The following is an 18,258-nucleotide window of genomic DNA, read 5'->3' as shown; positions in this document are numbered from 1 at the left end:
AAAAGGATTCCTAGGAGCCTTGGATATTATCAAGTCTACTCCTGCCATGTGATGAATGAGAAAAGCCAGGTTCAAGAAAGAGAGAATGACTCATTTCTCAGGACACAGCCAAGCTGGACATTAGGCACTAAAAGCATAGCCTTCAAACTCCCAGCTGGGGCCTTGCTGGCTTGCATTGCCTTTTATCCCATTTAATCTGTACTCTGTACTTGATCGTTTGCCACTCAAGAGTTGTTACTCTTAGACCACGGACCCAGGAGCCAATGGATTTCCTCTATCACTGATTACCAAGCACTTGTCCTCTGGAAGCTTTGTTTCATATTTGGAGGAAACGCAGATGCTAATACTGTTAAGTACAAAAGTTCAGATTAAAATGGACTCTTTGAGAATTAGAAGGTTTGTAACAACTCTGTAAAGTCCTATACATCATCTACGCAAGGAGCACACAGATCCTCAGTGGAGACATATTAGGAATGCAGAATGATACACCAGCCATGTATCACCTCAAGGAACACATCAGCTATTAAGTCTGAAAGTCAGTGCAATAGACCTACATACAAAGGGAGAACACAATGGGAAAAATGTGCTCGCTTCAAGAGTAAATCAGTGTCATCCACAAAAGAGAGAGTCCAAACTCTTTTGCAGCTCTGGGTACCACAGGGAGACATGAAGATATATACCTGATATGATGGATCATGAAAGTGTCTCCAGGGCACTTGGCACAGATAATAAATAATATTGGAGACAGATACAAAGTTGGAATGATTAAGAAGGTAGATTCAAGAGAACCAAGTAACCCTATTAAAAACTGGGGTACAGAGCTAAACAAAGAACTCTCAAGAGAAGAATACCAGATGGCTGAGAAGCACCTAAAAAAAAAAATGTTCAACATCCTTAGTCATCAGGGAAATGCAAATCAAAACAACCCTGAGATTCCACCTCATACCAGTCAGAATGGCTAAGATCAAAAACTCAGGTGACAGCAGATGCTGGCAAGGATGTGGAGAAAGAGGAACACTCCTCCATTGCTGGACAGATTGCAAACTTGTACAACCACTCTGGAAATCAGTCTGGCGGTTCCTCAGAAAATTGGACATAGTACTACCGGAGGATCCAGTAATACCACTCCTGGGCATATACCTAGAAGATGCTCCAACATATAAGAAGGACACCTGTTCTACTATGTTCATAGCAGCCATGTTTATAATAGTCAGAAGCTGGAAGGAACCCAGCTATCCCTCAACAGAGAAATGGATACAGAAAATGTGGTGCATTTACACAATGGAGTACTGCACAGCTATTAAAAACAATGAATTTATAAAATTCTTAGGCAAATGGGTGAATCTGGAAGATATCATCCTGAGTGAGATAACCCAATCACAAAAGAACACACATGTATACATTCACTGATAAGTGGGTATTAGCCCAGAAGCTCAGAACACCCAAGATACAATTTGCAAAACACATGAAACTTAAGAAGAAGGAAGACCAAAGTGTGGATACTTCAGTCCTTCTTAGAAGGGGGAACAAAATAGCCATGGAAGGAGTTACAGAGACAAAGTGTGGAGCAGAGACTGAAGGAATAACCATCCAGAGACTGCTCTACCTGGTGATCCATCCCATACACAACCACCAAACTCAAACACTATTGTGGATGCCAACAAGAGCTAGATGACAGGAGCCTGATATAGCTGTCTCCTGAGAGGCCCTGCCAGTGCCTGACAAATACAGAAGTGGATGCTCACAGACATCCATTGGACGAAGCACGGGGTCCTCAGTGAAGAAACTAGAGAAAGTACCCAAGGAGCTGAAGGGGTTTGAAGCCCCNTAGGAGGAACAACAATATGCACTAACCAGTACCTCCAGAGCTCCCTGGGACTAAACCACCAATCAAGAAAACACATGGAGGGACTCATGGCTCTAGCTGCATATGTAGTAGAGGATGGCCTAGTTGGTCATCAATGGGAGGAGAGGCCTTTCTCCTGTAAAAGTTTTATGCCCCAGTATAGGAGAATGCCAGGGCCAGGAAGCTGGAGCAGGTGGGTTAGTGACCAGGGGGAGTGGGGAGAGGATAGGAGTTTTCAGAGGGGAGGTCAGGAAAGGGGATAACATTTGAAATGAAAATAAAGAAAATATCTAATAAAAAAGCCACAAAAGTTTTGATAACCTGTAGGCAACCAGGTTATATGTAGGTAACCAGCATACATATAGGTAACCAACAAGCATGTGAAACAAAAACAGATCTACTGTGTTTATCACCAAACTAACTTACAAATATTTCACTATCATCTGTATTCTTGATGTATTTTCAATTTGAAGCTTCTTAGTACTAAACTGTCCTCTAAAATTGGATTTTGTCACATGTATCTGCTTCAAGAAATTTTACAACCAGTTAAAAATCTACCCGTAGTAGCATTTTCTTTAATAACGGAGTAATAATGAGAATAGTTCACTCTAGCTAAACTGAATATTACTGGCCAACTGGGTTTAGTGAAATCTTGCTTGGAATATATATGAAGAAGGGTTAAAAGGTAAACATGTTTCCTGCTTCACATATTTCTCAAAATATTGCTTAAAGAGTACACAGACTTGGGAAAGGATGATATTAGAGGTGGGGATGTGTGTGGGAGGAGGATATAGAGGAAAGAGTGAGATCAAATCACATCATTAATTCTCTGGGAATTAAAATAGTTTTTAAAGAGTTCGCTTACTAAAAATCAAATATGACCTGTTACAAACTTACCTGTAGAGCTGCAATGTAATGAACGATGGAAAAGTATGGAATCCCAGCTCAGTGACACCATTTGGGGAAGGGTTGTCACAGCTATTCCGACATAAAACACAGAAGCAGCAAATGTGAAGACGTCAAGAAACAAATCTAATATTTTTCTTACTATATGAAGTGATGTAAAGATTTCTATTTCTAAAACGTGGTATGTTTTTATTTTTAGTTGACACTAAATGTGTGCATATTTATTGACTATTGTGTGACATTTCAATACATGTGCACAATGCACACTGATCAGACCAGGACAAATGACATTTCTATCACCTCAGACAAATATGTTTTGTGTGTATTGACACCATGCAAATTATTTTCTGTGCACGCTGTTGAAAGCCTCAATTAACTGTTATCAACTGTATACGTGACCTACTGTGCTGTAGGTATTTCCTCTGCCTATCTGGAAGCCATACTACTGAAGCTCTACTTCTCTTCTTACCAGGGATGGGGATGGGTGGCTGAAGCCAAGATAAGTATATGTTTCTCAAAGTCTCAATGACTTTAGGCTCTGAGAACAGGCCATCCTACTGTTATGAGGGGCACTGAATAGGGTCTCCTTAGTTTGCTAGCTTTCCAGAGGCTCTGGTAGTTCAGCTATTCAGGAAAGGCTTGCTCAGTGATCATATGCGGTTAGACAGGCATGCTCATCTGTATTCCTTAGTCTCTGTTGGTCAAGTTTCTCAGGATGTGTTGTATGAAAGCTAGAGTGCACTGACAGGACCACCTGACTATTTACAAAGCAATGGGAACTCTCAGTTTTCTGGCTGTTTCTCAAGCATGGTCACATAATTGTTTTCTAACGACTTTTGTAGGGCACAGCCACTAGAGCTGAATGACTTGAGTTCCTAGGATGTTAGTGACTAGAGCCTCCTGCTGGCTGGCAAAGCTAGAGTTTCTGAGCTGAGACCAGCAACCTGCCTTCTTCACAGGACCTAAGGTCTATGCAATAAGAAGTTGGGTGGAAGTAGTCAAAACATCACTTGGAACTTTTTCTCTTTGGTATTTGATGACCCTGTAATTCCTCACTCTGGGCTCTGGGCCTGTGACAGTTACAGGGTTCTCCAGCAGTCAGTTGTCTTTGCCATATTCTGACTATCCAGTGAAACATCTGGTGCTGTCCCTAGTAAAATTTAGGCGGCTTCATGTGAAGTACATGCTAAGATGTGTGCAAGTAGCAAGAATAGAATTTTTCGGGGACAAAAACTTAAAATGTTAATTTTCTTTTTAAACGATGGTTTGATTTATACCTAGTTCTCCCAAATCAAGCTATAAATGAAAAATAATTCTTTGCAGCCTTTGCCAAAAAGGCAGTTTCTCCAGGGTATGTGTTAGGTGGTTTTAGAATTTAACACAGTGAACAAGACTAAGACAATGAATTTAGTATGGGTAAGGGATGTTCAAGTACCAGGCAGAAACTAATTGGAAATGTGGGAAGAAAGCTGCAGGTCCTACTGGGAGGTGAGACAGAGGACATCATTTCATCAGCAGGGGCTGAGTTCTCTGAGGCTTTGAAGCATTAGAGGTCAAGGACTGGGGGAAGTTTAGTTTTATACTGGAAAGTGTTTAATGATGACTTTGGGAGCAGCATCAGCACCAGGAGTCTCTGAAGCATTGACACAGAAAGCATAGGGACACACAGTGGATTAATGGACACTGTAGAGCTGATGCCAGTGCCTCCCCTCCTAGTGCATCTCTTTCCCACCACACAGCATCAAGGGAAGTTTAATTGAGAATCTCCCTCCCAAAAAGCAAAGTACATTAAAGCTACTGACATGTTTTAGAGATGGAGGTAACTTGCCAAAGACTGTGATGGAATGCAGAAGGGAAAGCTTAAATCTATAAATGTTTCCCTAAAGGGAGAGAATCTAGGTATATGGGCAAGTGAATGACAGCCAAGCACAAAGCTTAAAGGAAAACATATCCAGAACCTAGAGAGATGCTCATGCCTACCAACGAAATTACACTAAACTAGAGAAAACATCTCAGTGTGGTACTTTTCACTCTGTAAAGTTTTATTAATTTAATAAGCTACATAAAGTTGTGAGATAGACATGAGTTGTCTCATGACTTTCTTGATTCTTTCCTACAACGCTTTGCCAACTTAAAATCCATAGTGAGTGCAGACATCTATGTTTCAGACTGTACTCTCTGCCCTGTGTTACAGAGACCCCCACATCTCTCTTCTAACATATCTGCCTCTGTTTTTGTGGAAAATTTACTCTGAGCCTTCTTATTTATAATGGTCTCCTTGATTAGCCCAAAACATGATGCTATAGGATAACTTCACTTTCCACTTATCCCTGTTGTTTAACACAGTGCCTGACACACAATAGTTACTTGTGGGATAAAAATAAATAAGTCAGAGTAAATCAGAGGTAGCTTGGATGGTGAACACTGAAAAAAGGTAGGTTATCTTGAAAACAAAATTGTATTTTTCTGGACTATTGAAGTCCTTTTAGTTCATTATATAGGCAAGGTCTAAATATCTTTACACATACACATGCAGACACATAATGGTTGTTATTATTAATATTAATTGGGGTTTCTACCCCACCTTTGCTCATTCAGTTTCCAGATAAAAGGTACAAAACCTTTACATTTATAATAAGCCTTAACAGCATTAGAGCTGAGCATATATCAGCCTTCAGTGGCTATTTTGTCTACCTCCTTGTCAACAACCCTGAGTTATAATTTGCCATGTTCTGCTTGGGCTGCTCTTACTCCAATTGGCCAACCCTCACGTCCATGTTTCCATGATTCATCATCCCCATGGTGTCTTCTCCTCTCTCCACCTTCGCTTTCTTCCCCTCAGGGTCTCTGCTTCAGACCCCAAGCCCAGGAGCTGAAACTCTTCCTACCTCTCTTATGCCCAACTATAGGCTTATTCAACCAATAGTTTAAAATTAGAGAATAAGGTTTGCACAACAAAAGCTGGCAAATGTGAGGATACAGAATTTAGTATTATAATACATAGCACTAGACCAAGCCTCAACATTTTTCCCCTTTTTCTCTCTTATAATAAATAAATAACATGTAGTAGGAACAACTATGAAAAATATGAAAATTATTAGGTGTGAATTACATTGAAAAAGTCCAGTCTATTCATATTTGGTAACTCAAAAGAAAATATTCTTTTATCTATCCTATCCTGCAGAGTTCTGTATCTAAATCAATTTCTATCTTAACTTGCATTATTAACCTAAAACCATCTTCTAAGACCTAGAACATCTTCTTACATCCTCAGCAACTTAAGCTTGTAATAAGATTATGACAAGCTAGTCTTCAACCCCATCAGAGACCAGAGAAGGAATGAATATTACCTGAGTACATAGGAAATGAAGACAAGCCCTTCCAAGATTATAGAAAAGACGGACAGTTGACTGCCTGGAGCATCATCATCTGCCTTCTGGCCCAGAATTTCTGATAGTGCTTTCTCAAAGCAGGAATTATGAAGGACTTGCTTACCCTGTATTGGCAAGCTTGGCAGTCAATTTTCCTGTGTCTGGTTGTCATTTATGGACAGATACCTGTCTGCAGATGAAGGTAAGACATTTTCTTAGCCTGGTGGCTAGCTTGCCACAAATAAAGCCATGTCCAAATGGAGGTCCTTCGATGTTCTTCATCTTTTTCAGAGTCAAATGGAGCTGAAATGTCAGGAGCTGAAATGTCTCAATGTCAAAACAGCCTTAAATTAATTTTTTTAATCTTAAAATGCCATATACTGTAAGTCTCTGAACTTTTTGAAGACCACCTATCTATTTATAGCATATCTTAACAAGCAAACATTGCCTATCTCAAGTTACCTATTATCTGTCCAACCCAGGATGTGTATTTCCTTATAATCCAAACTAGTATCTAACACGACCATCAGTTTTATTGACTGGCTATTAACTTGCATTACTTAATTATCTAAAACAGTTTGTAATAAAAGCTATTAAAAGGCCTGAGACTAAACATTGTTTTTTTAGATGAATTGCATAGGCATAATGCCTATACAAGAGTTGGAACATACATATATTATATTGTAACAGAGTTAATTAATTTAAAATTTTCTATCAATGTACAAAGATTTATGCCATTGAAAACCTTAAACTTATATCAATATACAAAATTCTATACCAATGTAACAAAACATAACCTCAATTCTGCATCAAAATACAAAGATCTCTATAAATGTAAGATTATAGCTATAAAATGTTATTTGGTTTAAGAGTAAATACAATTATCTATCCCTATTTGTCTAATTCCTTATAATATTTCTACATCTTTTTTTTTCTTTTCAAGCCCCTTTTTCTTACTTAAGGAAAAAAGAAAAGTAGAGGGAAAGAAAGGAAAGGGAAAAGAAATCCCCGAATCTAACCTCTCTGTTTTGTTTCCTCCCTATCTGAGACCATAATTATTTGTAATCATTCCATAGAATGACATATAAGCTGAAGTTTTGGCTGGAGACATTTGTATATCTCAGCGAGTTTCAGAGCTGTTCTCAAGTACTGGATCAGCAAATACATCACTTATTTGTTTGGTCCTCTTGATATTCTCCTGTTTGCAGCCAAGATCTTCAGGGATTCTCCCTCTATAAAATCTGATCCTTATTATTTTGGAAGGAATCCAAATCCTTTACTTCTTTCCTAACATACAAACATGGAGCCTCTCTCCCAACATAGCACATTCTTTGTTCAACAGTCTGAAGTCATTAAAAGTACAGACTGATATAACCTAGCAATCCCCTTTCTATCTAGATCTGCTTCATTTTGACCCCTCTCAAAGAGGATGTTCAATACCATCATTACCATTAAACATATAACCACCTTCATTTTAATGGTTTAACACAACTTAAAAGTATTATTATTGCCGGGCGTGGTGGCGCACGCCTTTAATTCCAGCACTTGGGAGGCAGAAGCAGGCGGATTTCTGAGTTCGAGGCCAGCCTGGTCTACAAAGTGAGTGCCAGGACAGCCAGGGCTACACAGAGAAACCCTGTCTCAAAAAAAAAAAACAACAACAAAAGTATTATTATTAATAATTAATTAATTAAGACAGGGTTTCTCTGTGTATCTAGGAATGATATGGATTTTCTCTGTATATTAGGCTGGCCTCAAACTCATAATGAACCTACCTGAGCTTGCCTTTTTCTTTCAAGTATTGAGATCAAAAGTATGAATTTATTTAGTATCTACCCCTTTTCTCTTCATTTCATGTTTGTACTATATTCAACTTTATTCAAACTCCCTTCAGTATATAAGCATATTCCCAAGTAACACTGTATCTGAACAACTATTATCTTTAAACATGGGCTCCTACAAGAGAACTGGTTACAGCTCTTTCTGTACACCCTAGCTCATGGCACAACAATGTTGAGGTTTGATCTGTTGCTATGTATTGTTATGCTTAATTCTATATCTGAAGGTCTAGGCCTAATTGTGAATTCTCACATTTACTAGATTTTGTTGTGGAAATTTTGTTCCTTAACTTAAAACTATTGGTTGAATAAAAATGCCTACAGCCTATAGCTGGGCAGAACAGAAGTTGGTGGAGTTTCAGTTCCTGGGCTTGGGGTCTGAAACAGAGACTATGAGAAGAAAGAGAAGGTGTACAGCAGAGATGACCCAGCTGTCTATATCAAACAAATCATTGTAGATTTATCTCATAGGCCTCTATGTAGTTTGCTACTTTTAAGCTCTAATAGTTAGAGGCGTCTAGCATAAAAAATATAAAATATAGCTACTCTGGTATAAGAAAGTACTGGAGAGTTTAACATTAATTCAATGCAATAAAATACTCTGACAAATGTGACTTCAGGAAGCAAGGGTGTGTCTAGCTCATAGTCAAAGATTACAGTCCATCATAGCAGGAAAGTCAAGGTAGTAGGCACTTAAAGCAACTATTTACATGGCATCCATGATCAGAAAACAGAGAGCAATTGATGCATTCTACCATTCTAGAATGTTGTTCCTTTACTCCACAGTCTAGCATCCCAACCAGAAACAGCTCCATCCACAACTGATGGGTCATCCCATCTCAGTTCTCAAAGTCAGACCTAGAAATGCCTAGAAACCCTTTTCCAGTGATTCTGGATTCCCTCAAGATGACAGTTAATACTAACCATCAAAGGATGGTTGGGACTTAAAACTGGATAGTTTCATTGTTTTAGTTTTATTTGAGGTTACAGAAATTCCAAAGAATAGAAATACCTTGGAAGCAACCAAACCTACATAGAAAGGAGAGGAATCAGTCTACAATAGATCCATCTCAGAGGAGATAGAACATAACCACAAGACATGACACAGCATTTTATAAAGGAACTGACAAAAGAGTAAGACACAGAGCTAAGAGGGAAGAAGAATGCTGCTCACAGGGATAGGTATCATCCAACCCTGTGAACAGAATTTCAAAAGCCATTAAAGACAAGGAGCAGATGCTGAGAGGAAACGCCTCATGGCATGGAGTCAGCTGCTTCAGGATTCCAAGGAAAAGAATGGCAGGGAACTAACTCAAATGGGCTGCTCAGCCAAGGGTAGCTGCTAGCCAAACAAATTAGAATTCTGTTCAAGTAAAGTCAATTAAAGGGGAGGTAGAAAGTTGTGGGGAAGAAACAAAGAGGGGAAGTTACCAGCATCATTATTGTGTTTCTGAATACTCTACTCCCTTTCTGCAGGGACAGAATAAGCCCATTGCCTTATTCAACACTTTAGCAGATTCCCAAATATTTGATGGCTCATAAAGGCACGGTGGCTGTAAGGATGTGGGAGGGACCATGAGCATCCCTGATGAATGTCTTTCTGCTTTGTTTTACATATCCCAAGAGTTTGGGCATTTTGGTCCCCACAGAGCATCTAGCTTGCTTTTTTGCTGCCTTGGAAGCCTTCCTAAAGTTCCCTTCATGCATGCCTGCCTTGTCAAGAAGTTTATGGTACAGTTGGGGAGGCAACAGAGATAGTGCCATTTACTTTAGTGTCTTGGCAGGAAGCAGCATCCACAGTAGCTACTTAACAAATGTTTACTGGAGCGAAGTCAAGCTGGGCTGATTTTCTTTAATACCACAAGGCTTGACTTACACATTCTTTCTTCTAAATGGGCAAAACACACTTTAGGAAGAAGAGTTTTACTCTAGGAATGGTGGGCGCTATAAACTTAGCATAGGGTGAAACACCTCCCGTGCCTTCCATCTTAGTAACGATTTTGAGATAATGACCATCTTTAAATAAGGAAGCAAATACCTGAGTAGGCGAAGGAATCCCTCCACCCAAGGTCATATTGGTAGGAAATGATTTTGCCATTTGAATGCAGGTTAGTCTAAATGCAGAGCCTGCTGGTCTGTGCTCTTCCTCGAGATCTCCTCTTCTCGGTGCATCTGGAGAATTTCAGAACTTTGGTGATCTGGAAAGAGTTCTTCTTTCACCTTTTTTTTTTTTTGAATTTTTTTTATTACATATTTTCCTCAATTACATTTCCAATGCTATCCCAAAAGTCCCCCATACCCTCCCCCCAACTTCCCTACCCACCCATTCCCACTTTTTGGCCCTGGCATTCCCCTCCCTGTACTGGGGCATATAAAGTTTGCATGTCCAATGGGCTTCTCTTTCCAGTGATGGCCTACTAGGCCATCTTTCGATACATATGCAGCAAGAGTAGAGTCACCTTTTCTTCCTTTGCCTTCTAGTCCTGATAGAAGCCAAGGTTGTTCATGCAATTAGCACAGTCCTGCCCCATTTGGCAGCCTAGTCCTTATGGATCATCTCTCCAACAGGCTCGTATCTGGCACACCATGTCTCCCCAGCTGTCTTCATCCTTGAACATCATCCCTGCTGAGCACACAGCAGCCATACTACACGATGTGAAGCCTACTTAGTGCCTGACAGGCTTGCATATGCCCAACAGACAAAGCTGTGACTGATTATTGAATTTTCTGTAAACTCATCAAGTGATTTAAGCAAGGTATTCCTGAAGAACTCCTCAGAGTCATTGGTGGCCACTCTGCCAGAATCTGTGGATAAGCTTCTGCTTTCAGAATTTCTTAAAGCAAAGGCAGAACTGAATCACACAGAAATTCAATCTTGAGGACATCACAAAGCGATTTCCTCACCCTGACCATTTCTTCTTCCATTGTCTGCTGCTTTCTAGGTCTTGTAACCATGCCTGTGATTTATAAGTATGTCTGATTCCCTCTGCAGGGTTGACCCGTTTTTTTGTTTTTTTTTTTTTTTCAAAAATATCACATATTCCAAGCAGCTCTTTTCAGAATGACTGTCTCTCTCAGGAACCTCTCCAGCAATCAGTAGCTCTAGATATGCTAGATCAGACAATGGGACAATCTCCAGAGAACTGGCACACAGAATAAAATGATGATGGATGCATACAAATCTCCCACTGTGAAAAATGTATGCTACATAGAGGGTGTGAAAGCTCGGGCTGAGACCATAGAGCAAGTTCTAGGATACCAAATCATTTGATAAAGGCACTTAATAGGTCTTCCCCTTCATGATGCAACAGAAGGAGTTAGCACATGAACAAGTTGGGGCTGGAGTCTCTCAAAGACTGAAAAGCTCTAAGACTGGGATTCAGACCATCTGAAATCTGCAGAATTAAAAGCAAATACTCCTTTGAGACACTTGGCCTCCAGCAAGTGGCACAATTTTGGGAAGGTTGTGGAGCCTAAGAAGCTGGAGCCACACTGGTCATGAGTATGGACCACCAGGGTGGGTCCTGATGTTTTGGAACCCAACCCCACTTTCTATTCACTCTCTACTGACTCACTGAAAATTCACTGTGACTAGCTGCATCTGATTCTTGCCCCCAGATGTTCCCTGTCACAATGAACTGTACCTTCTCACTGTCCTACGTTGCTTTCTTGCCAGGTATTTGGTCACAGCAATGAGAGAAATATTTGAATGGGACACCCTTCCTTGTTTCCATTTTGTCTCTGCTATTTCCTTATCCTCTTTAAAAGCCTTGTAATAAAAGACTCATGAAACAGAACAAAGAGGAAAGGGGAGGCAAGCTATTTATCAGAGGCAGAAAATTCAACTCAGTACTGGCATTATGTCACAGAACTGAATAGCTATCTGAAACTCTTTCCACAAGTTTGAATGGACGCAAAATGTCACTGCTATCAAAGCTGCACATTGAAGAAAACAGCAGATACTGTGCCTGGTAAAATAGTCAGTCCCAGTCTGGAAAATGTATCACTCTTTCATCCCCTGACCCTCCTTTCCTCGGCATCAGCAAGTGTCATAAATCGCTATTTGCTGACAAGCTGTACTGATATGAACCTACGGCTGCTGGCAGCACAAGAGAAACATGCCATTCAGTTTAGTCCCCGGGACTGTTAGCTGTGCTTATCCCAAACGGATCCTTCATGTTGCCAGCTTGAGGAGACAGGAAGGGAGTTAGCCAGCATGCAATACAGACTTGGTTCTACAGTGTGAAGGTCAGCTGCAGCAATGAGGAGGAGAGACACACTGAATCATCCAAATAAGTATGGTGGGTTTCTGCCACCCCCTGTGTCCCAACAAATGCATTCATTGTCTGAGGAAATAACTGAACACAGTTGAACTGGACTGCCCCATGAAAAATCTGCTATTTCAGGACAGTAGCAGATACCTATCAATACTTGGTTTAAGTATTTGTTCTGTGAAAGATAAAAAAAATGGATTTATTTCACCTTTTTTTATCAATTAGGATACTCATAGAAATTGCTCTTGATTATGGACCTTCATAGATGTTAGCCCACTTAATCTGTTCAGCAGTAACTCTTCCTGAACTCCTGACTTAGGGTTCTTTGGTAAGGAGCCAGAGATACTCTGGTTTAATAGGCTATAAGTGAAGTTCTGAGGAAAACACAAGAATCAACAAGAGGTGAGAAAATGAAGGTGAAGGTGGAAAAGAAGCCATGGGATTCAGTAGACAATAGGCCACGATGCAGTCCTGGGGTCAGGTGGGTCTGGTAACAATTACCAGGTTTCAGTCTCTTCCTCGTTTAGTTTATCACCTCTCAGGGGTCCAAGAATGTTGTCTCAATCTGGGTTTGATAGTGCAGACCCAAATCAAAGATCCACTAGGCTGCACTCAGTGAAGACCAAGTCCTCAAAATGTCTATGATAAAGGGAAAATGGATGCTGGGAAGCAGAAACCCATCAGTGTAACTTACGTCCTACAGCTTGGAGCTGAGATGCTTGCCTGAAAGTGACACACATACTGTTGTTGAAACAGCTCAAGCCTGTTTCTGTGCCCTACTTCCACGTTGTTCCATAGTAAAACATAGTTGGAGTAAGTGTCCATTTAGATATCCAAACAAGCCTTTGTGGGTGGTGTGCTATCCTTGACAGTACAATCTCAGATAAGATTCTGGGTTGCTGAAGGACACAGTCATCTAACTAACACACGCTTTTATTTAATTATATATATTTATATATGCTAATATGAAAAATATATGGGAAAAAAGCAATATCCAAATACCACAACTAGTTCTTAGTACCATACCGATGTTAAGTTCTCATTCTTAAAAGCACTTTTGGTTATGTAGAACATTGATTTTCATAAAATCTGGGCACATAATATTCAAAAATCTTTATTTATATAACTTTTATCTAAATCTGAAATTATTCAAATATAAAAAAGTTAGCAAAATTTTTCAGTTGATAGCACTTCTCTTCCTTCTTTGGTACAAAGAGACAACATTGATTTGGCATCTTCTGATGCATGGTGTAAGGAATTCCCAAAGATCCAAGTTTTCACTTTCTATGGAGACTAGAGAGAGGACAAGACCATGACAAGAGAGAACAGAGTCATAGTCAGAAATCTCAGATGCAGCAATGAATTGGGGGAATAACATATTCAAGGAAGTGGTATTTGGGAGTGATAAGATTTGGATCTCCAAGAGCATGGTAACTTGAGGCATTATCTCTTGAGTAATACAGGCAAGAGTGAGACTGAAATTTTATACATAGACTAACAAGATGAGACCATCTAGACTGAGTGCTGGGATTTCCTCTTCCACTGGCAGCTGATTGAGGTCATAAGTGTGGCGTGTAAACAGTCTTTTAAAACTCTTGAATGATTCTGAGGAGAGACACAAAGGTAGGAGCACTGATGGGAAGATTACTCAAACTTCAGACAAAAAATAATTCAGACCAGTTCTATATTGTAAGCCTTGGAAGCCACCATCATTAAAAGTCTCTGTCATTCTGAATATCCAGAACTGTCTACCAAGTGGCTACAAAGAGTGGCTGCTATTTATAGGAACTGAGAGAAGCATACTAGATGTGGAACTTAGCTCATGTCTTATTGAAGCTGTGATATTTTGGTAAAATATTAAAATACTTCCAAAATATTCCTCCTGTCATTGCATGAACCAGCTGTTATTCTTTTTCAAAACATAGTTTTCATGCTTAAAATATTTGACATTTTTATGTAAACACAGTTAAAAGTTACTATCTTAATTACTTTATAAATATTAACTTAGTTATTCTCATTGTGGACCCACTTACATGGGAGACATGGTCTGCAGACAAGGAAGCAGAGGAGTGGAGACACTAAGTGACTTGCCTGTGATCATGGAGCTGTACAAGGTAGAGCTCAGAATCTAACCTAGGCAGCCTAGCTGAGCCTATTCTCTTAAGGTCTGTTTTTATTCAAAAGTTGAATTGAAGCAAATGGTGTTAAAATAGCAGCAGGACTCCAAGAATATTAACCTCACAACTGAATTCTTTCTAGAACATTGAAGGAAAAGAGATCACTTAGTGTGGACAGCAAGCTTACTTACTGGCATTAAAGAGAGAGGGAATTGCTAAATTATAAAGCTGACCTTGAACTTTTATGATAAACTAGTTCTACTTCAGTCTCTCAAGTAGATGGGATTGGGACAATAAGTGCATGTTGCTATATCTGGTTCTAGTATATTGCAGACTCTGAAAGTTGGTAGAGGATTCAATGCCATTGACAATGACTAGAACCATGATACCCTCATATATATGTACTGTTGAAAGTCAATCAATCTAAATTGAGTAAATAATAAATTTAGTTATTCAGTCCCAGTTGCCATTTTATGTGTCTACAGGTGCTAGGCATTTCTGATGTGTATATTTGATCTTAAATAAAAGGGATCAGGAAGACTTCTGTGCAAAGAGTTCAATAATAAGGATTATAGGTACATTGCACCACACAGTATGCCTCAATTGTTCCACTCTGCAATTTTACCTCAAAGACAGCTGTAGACAATACCCAAGCAGATGAATGTGGCCATATAAATTTATTGGATAATGAATTTCACACTTTTTCATATGTCAGAAATAGTGTTATTTCAATTTGACTTTAATCATTTAAAAATACAAAGTATATTTTTAGCTTTGTATTTGTATCTTTTGACAAAAGCAGGTGTCAGGTCAGATTTAGGCAAAGGCTCCTGGTTTCCATCAGTCCTTGGATTGGACCCTGGGAATCTAAGCCACAAAATTATCATGTACCTGAGAGTCTGTATGTGTTAGATTCACTGAACTAGAATGAAAATATAAAATGAATGTACTTTAGCAATGATTTCTCCAGTTTCTATTGTTCAAATAGATAAAGCAAAATGCATAAAATTAGATAAAAACTACATGAGCTGTGTTAGATTAGCAAGCAGGAAACGCATTATATAACAATGACAAAGAACACTAGAGCTAATAATAAAGGTTTGTGGTTGAGTGCTTATGTAGTCTATATGATGTCCTAGGTTCAGTTCCCTGCACCACAGAAACAAAGAGGGGGAGAAGTAAGGAGAGAAAGAGGAGAGAGGGAGGGAGGAAAAAGGAAGGACAAAGCAAAAGAAGGAAAGCAAATAAAAGACAAAGGGAACTATTCTTATTTCTCACAATGTAGTTATCTTCTAAAATACCAGTAGCCTACTGAGTTCTGACTACAGCATTCAATTGCTTGTCTAGTTTATAGCTCCAAACTCTTCCACATTCCTGCATATCAGTCTCAAATGCCTAGGAACCTCATGGTTAGTTTTGTTACATCAAAACCCCACTTCTGGTACCAATTTCCTTTGTTAGTTACTTTTCTAATTGCTATTTTTAAAAAAAGCCTCAAAAACAAACAGAACTTAATGATCAATTTGACTCACAGCTAGTGGATACCATCTATCGTGTCAGGGCACTAAGAATGGGAGGGGACTGCACCAACCAGTCAGGAATCAGAGGAAAGTGAGTACTGATCCTTAGCTCACATTTCCCTTTTTACTAAATCCATGCAGTGCAGGTACACACATACTCAGAGTATATATTTTCACCTGGATTTCTCCTCACAGGTTCATTTCATTGTAAATGCCATTGGGGAGAGAAAAAGAAGAGCAAAAGAAAGACATTATGTATTCTTGCTACTCCAGGGAAGTACAGTTCTTCCTTCACACTGTGAGAGCTGACTTCTAAAACTCTTTCATTATCTCCTACAATGGTTTAGTTTCCAACATGGCAGGAATACACATATGAGAGAGAAAATCATTTTAACTTCAAGAATTTAAGGAACAGCTACATAACTTAAGGAAAAATTACAATGTCAGGAACATCAGTACATCTGGTCAGGGCAGTGCAGCTATGGAGAGGAAATGGCTGACTTCTCACTGCCATGGTCCCTGCATGAGTCATGTTCTTGTTTCCTCTATGGTAAAATCAGAAAGGTCAGCTATCAGAACATGCAACCAACGGACTGTAGGTGTTTAGCTTAGGGTGTGAACTGTGGCTATTTTGTCTCTTTGTGTTAATTACCTGTCAGAATTTTTTAATGAGAGACATTACTTGTGGTTTTGGTTTTTAAATCCCAATTATACTCTGGGGCTGCTGCCTCCAGAACAAGCAGTTGGTCAATAACTTACCTCAGTCTCTAACATTTCTTGATATCTCCCGACACTGAAGCTAAGGGTCACTTGCCATGACCATTGTACAAAGTCATTATTCAGTGGCTTCTGATACGGTTTACCTTTTTATTTCTTCCTTGGTAGCTAGAGAGATTTGCAATTGCATGTGGACTTTATGAACTCAGAGGTCTTAGAGGTGCTCTGATTTCCTGTAAAATATTACATCCCAAATGGCTAAGGTTAAAGTATGTTGTCTAATTAAAGTCTTCCAACTGTGGGAGCTTGAGATTCTAAACTGCAGGGTTCACCTCTTCACCCAGGTCACTATAATTTTCAAAGGAAATGCTGACTCTACATTGAGAGTAGAGGTGAACATGTTGGAGTTCTGTGTTCTGTTTAGTTATATCTCCTATTTTTATTTTAGATTATAATTCAACCGTCCACTGAGGTCTCTTTAAACACCTTGGATGTTTACAATCAAATCTGGGCTGCAGCCAACTTGATTATTCCGGTTATTTGCTATGTTGTCTTCTATTTTAAAAGTCCTATATAGTTCTCAAAATTCTCTACTAAATGTAATTTATCCTTCCCTTTGACCTTGACAAGAAAGAAAGACAAAACCTGCCATACCCACCTTGCAAAAACAATTGAAAGTTTTGTTAATATAAAAAAAGATTTTCATAGTTAATCCCTTTTCCCTAAAACTGTGATATTTTGTTTTCAAAGCTATTTCCTAAGCACAAAAATAAAAACGTGTTTATTTAATTAAAACATCATTCTCTAAGGCCTAAAGACTTCCAGACTGTGTTATTCTCCCTCCCCACTGAGACATAATTGAAGACTGATATGATACAGTTTATTAATTAGACCCGTCTGCTTTTCCCACAGAGAAGAAAGGAGTATGTCATGTTTTATGCCAGCTGATTTAAATAAAAATCCACTTGGATTTGGCCTTTTCATGCTGGTGTGACACCAAAATGAACAGGAAGTGAAATGTGAGATATTTACCTTCATCTCATGTTCTAAGAGAAAACATGAATCACTGTGGCAAATGCATTTGCTTGCAGACCACTAATGAAATATTCCACAGGGTTTGTGTTTTCTCTACCTGATTGATTGGAAACCAATCAAAAAAAATGAAGTCAACATTTTAGGGGAAAAAAACAGGAAAGGAACTGTGTCCGATTCTTGGTTTTGGGAGAAGTAGGAGAGTTGTTAATTTTATATGTAAACTTGATTGAGCCACTGTATGTGGATATTTAGTCAAATATTACCCAGATATCTCTATGAAAATAATGTTTAATGTTTAATCTCTATGAGACTAATGTTTAATACAGTAGACCTAGCATCATGTAGGTGGAGTCAAATATGTTAGGTCTTATCCAGTAGAAAGAGGGAAGTCAACCAGTATCTTGCTTTCAGATTAGAATGATAATTTATTCCAGCCTGCTATCTTATCCTGTAAAGTTTCAGCTGGAATATATTGTAACTACATGAGCCAGTTACTCAAAACTTTTTTTCTCTGTCTCTTTCTTTCTCTGTGTGTATGTGTCTATCTGTCTCTGTATCTGGTTCATTCTCTCTCTCTCTCCTCTCTCTCTCTCTCTCTCTCTCTCTCTCTCTCTCTCTCTCTCTCTCTCTCTCT

General features: G+C 39.1%; 1 protein-coding gene across 1 annotated transcript in view; it reads left to right on the top strand.

The window, feature by feature from the left end:
- Positions 1-18,258, top strand: part of Sgcd (sarcoglycan delta) — a 397,251-nt gene that overhangs the window by 313,086 nt on the left and 65,907 nt on the right. The window lies entirely within an intron of this gene.

This window comes from Mus caroli, chromosome 11 (genome assembly GCF_900094665.2).
Source record: "Mus caroli chromosome 11, CAROLI_EIJ_v1.1, whole genome shotgun sequence".
Classification (NCBI taxonomy): Eukaryota; Metazoa; Chordata; class Mammalia; order Rodentia; family Muridae; genus Mus; species Mus caroli.
This window is presented reverse-complemented; position numbering and strand designations above follow the sequence as displayed.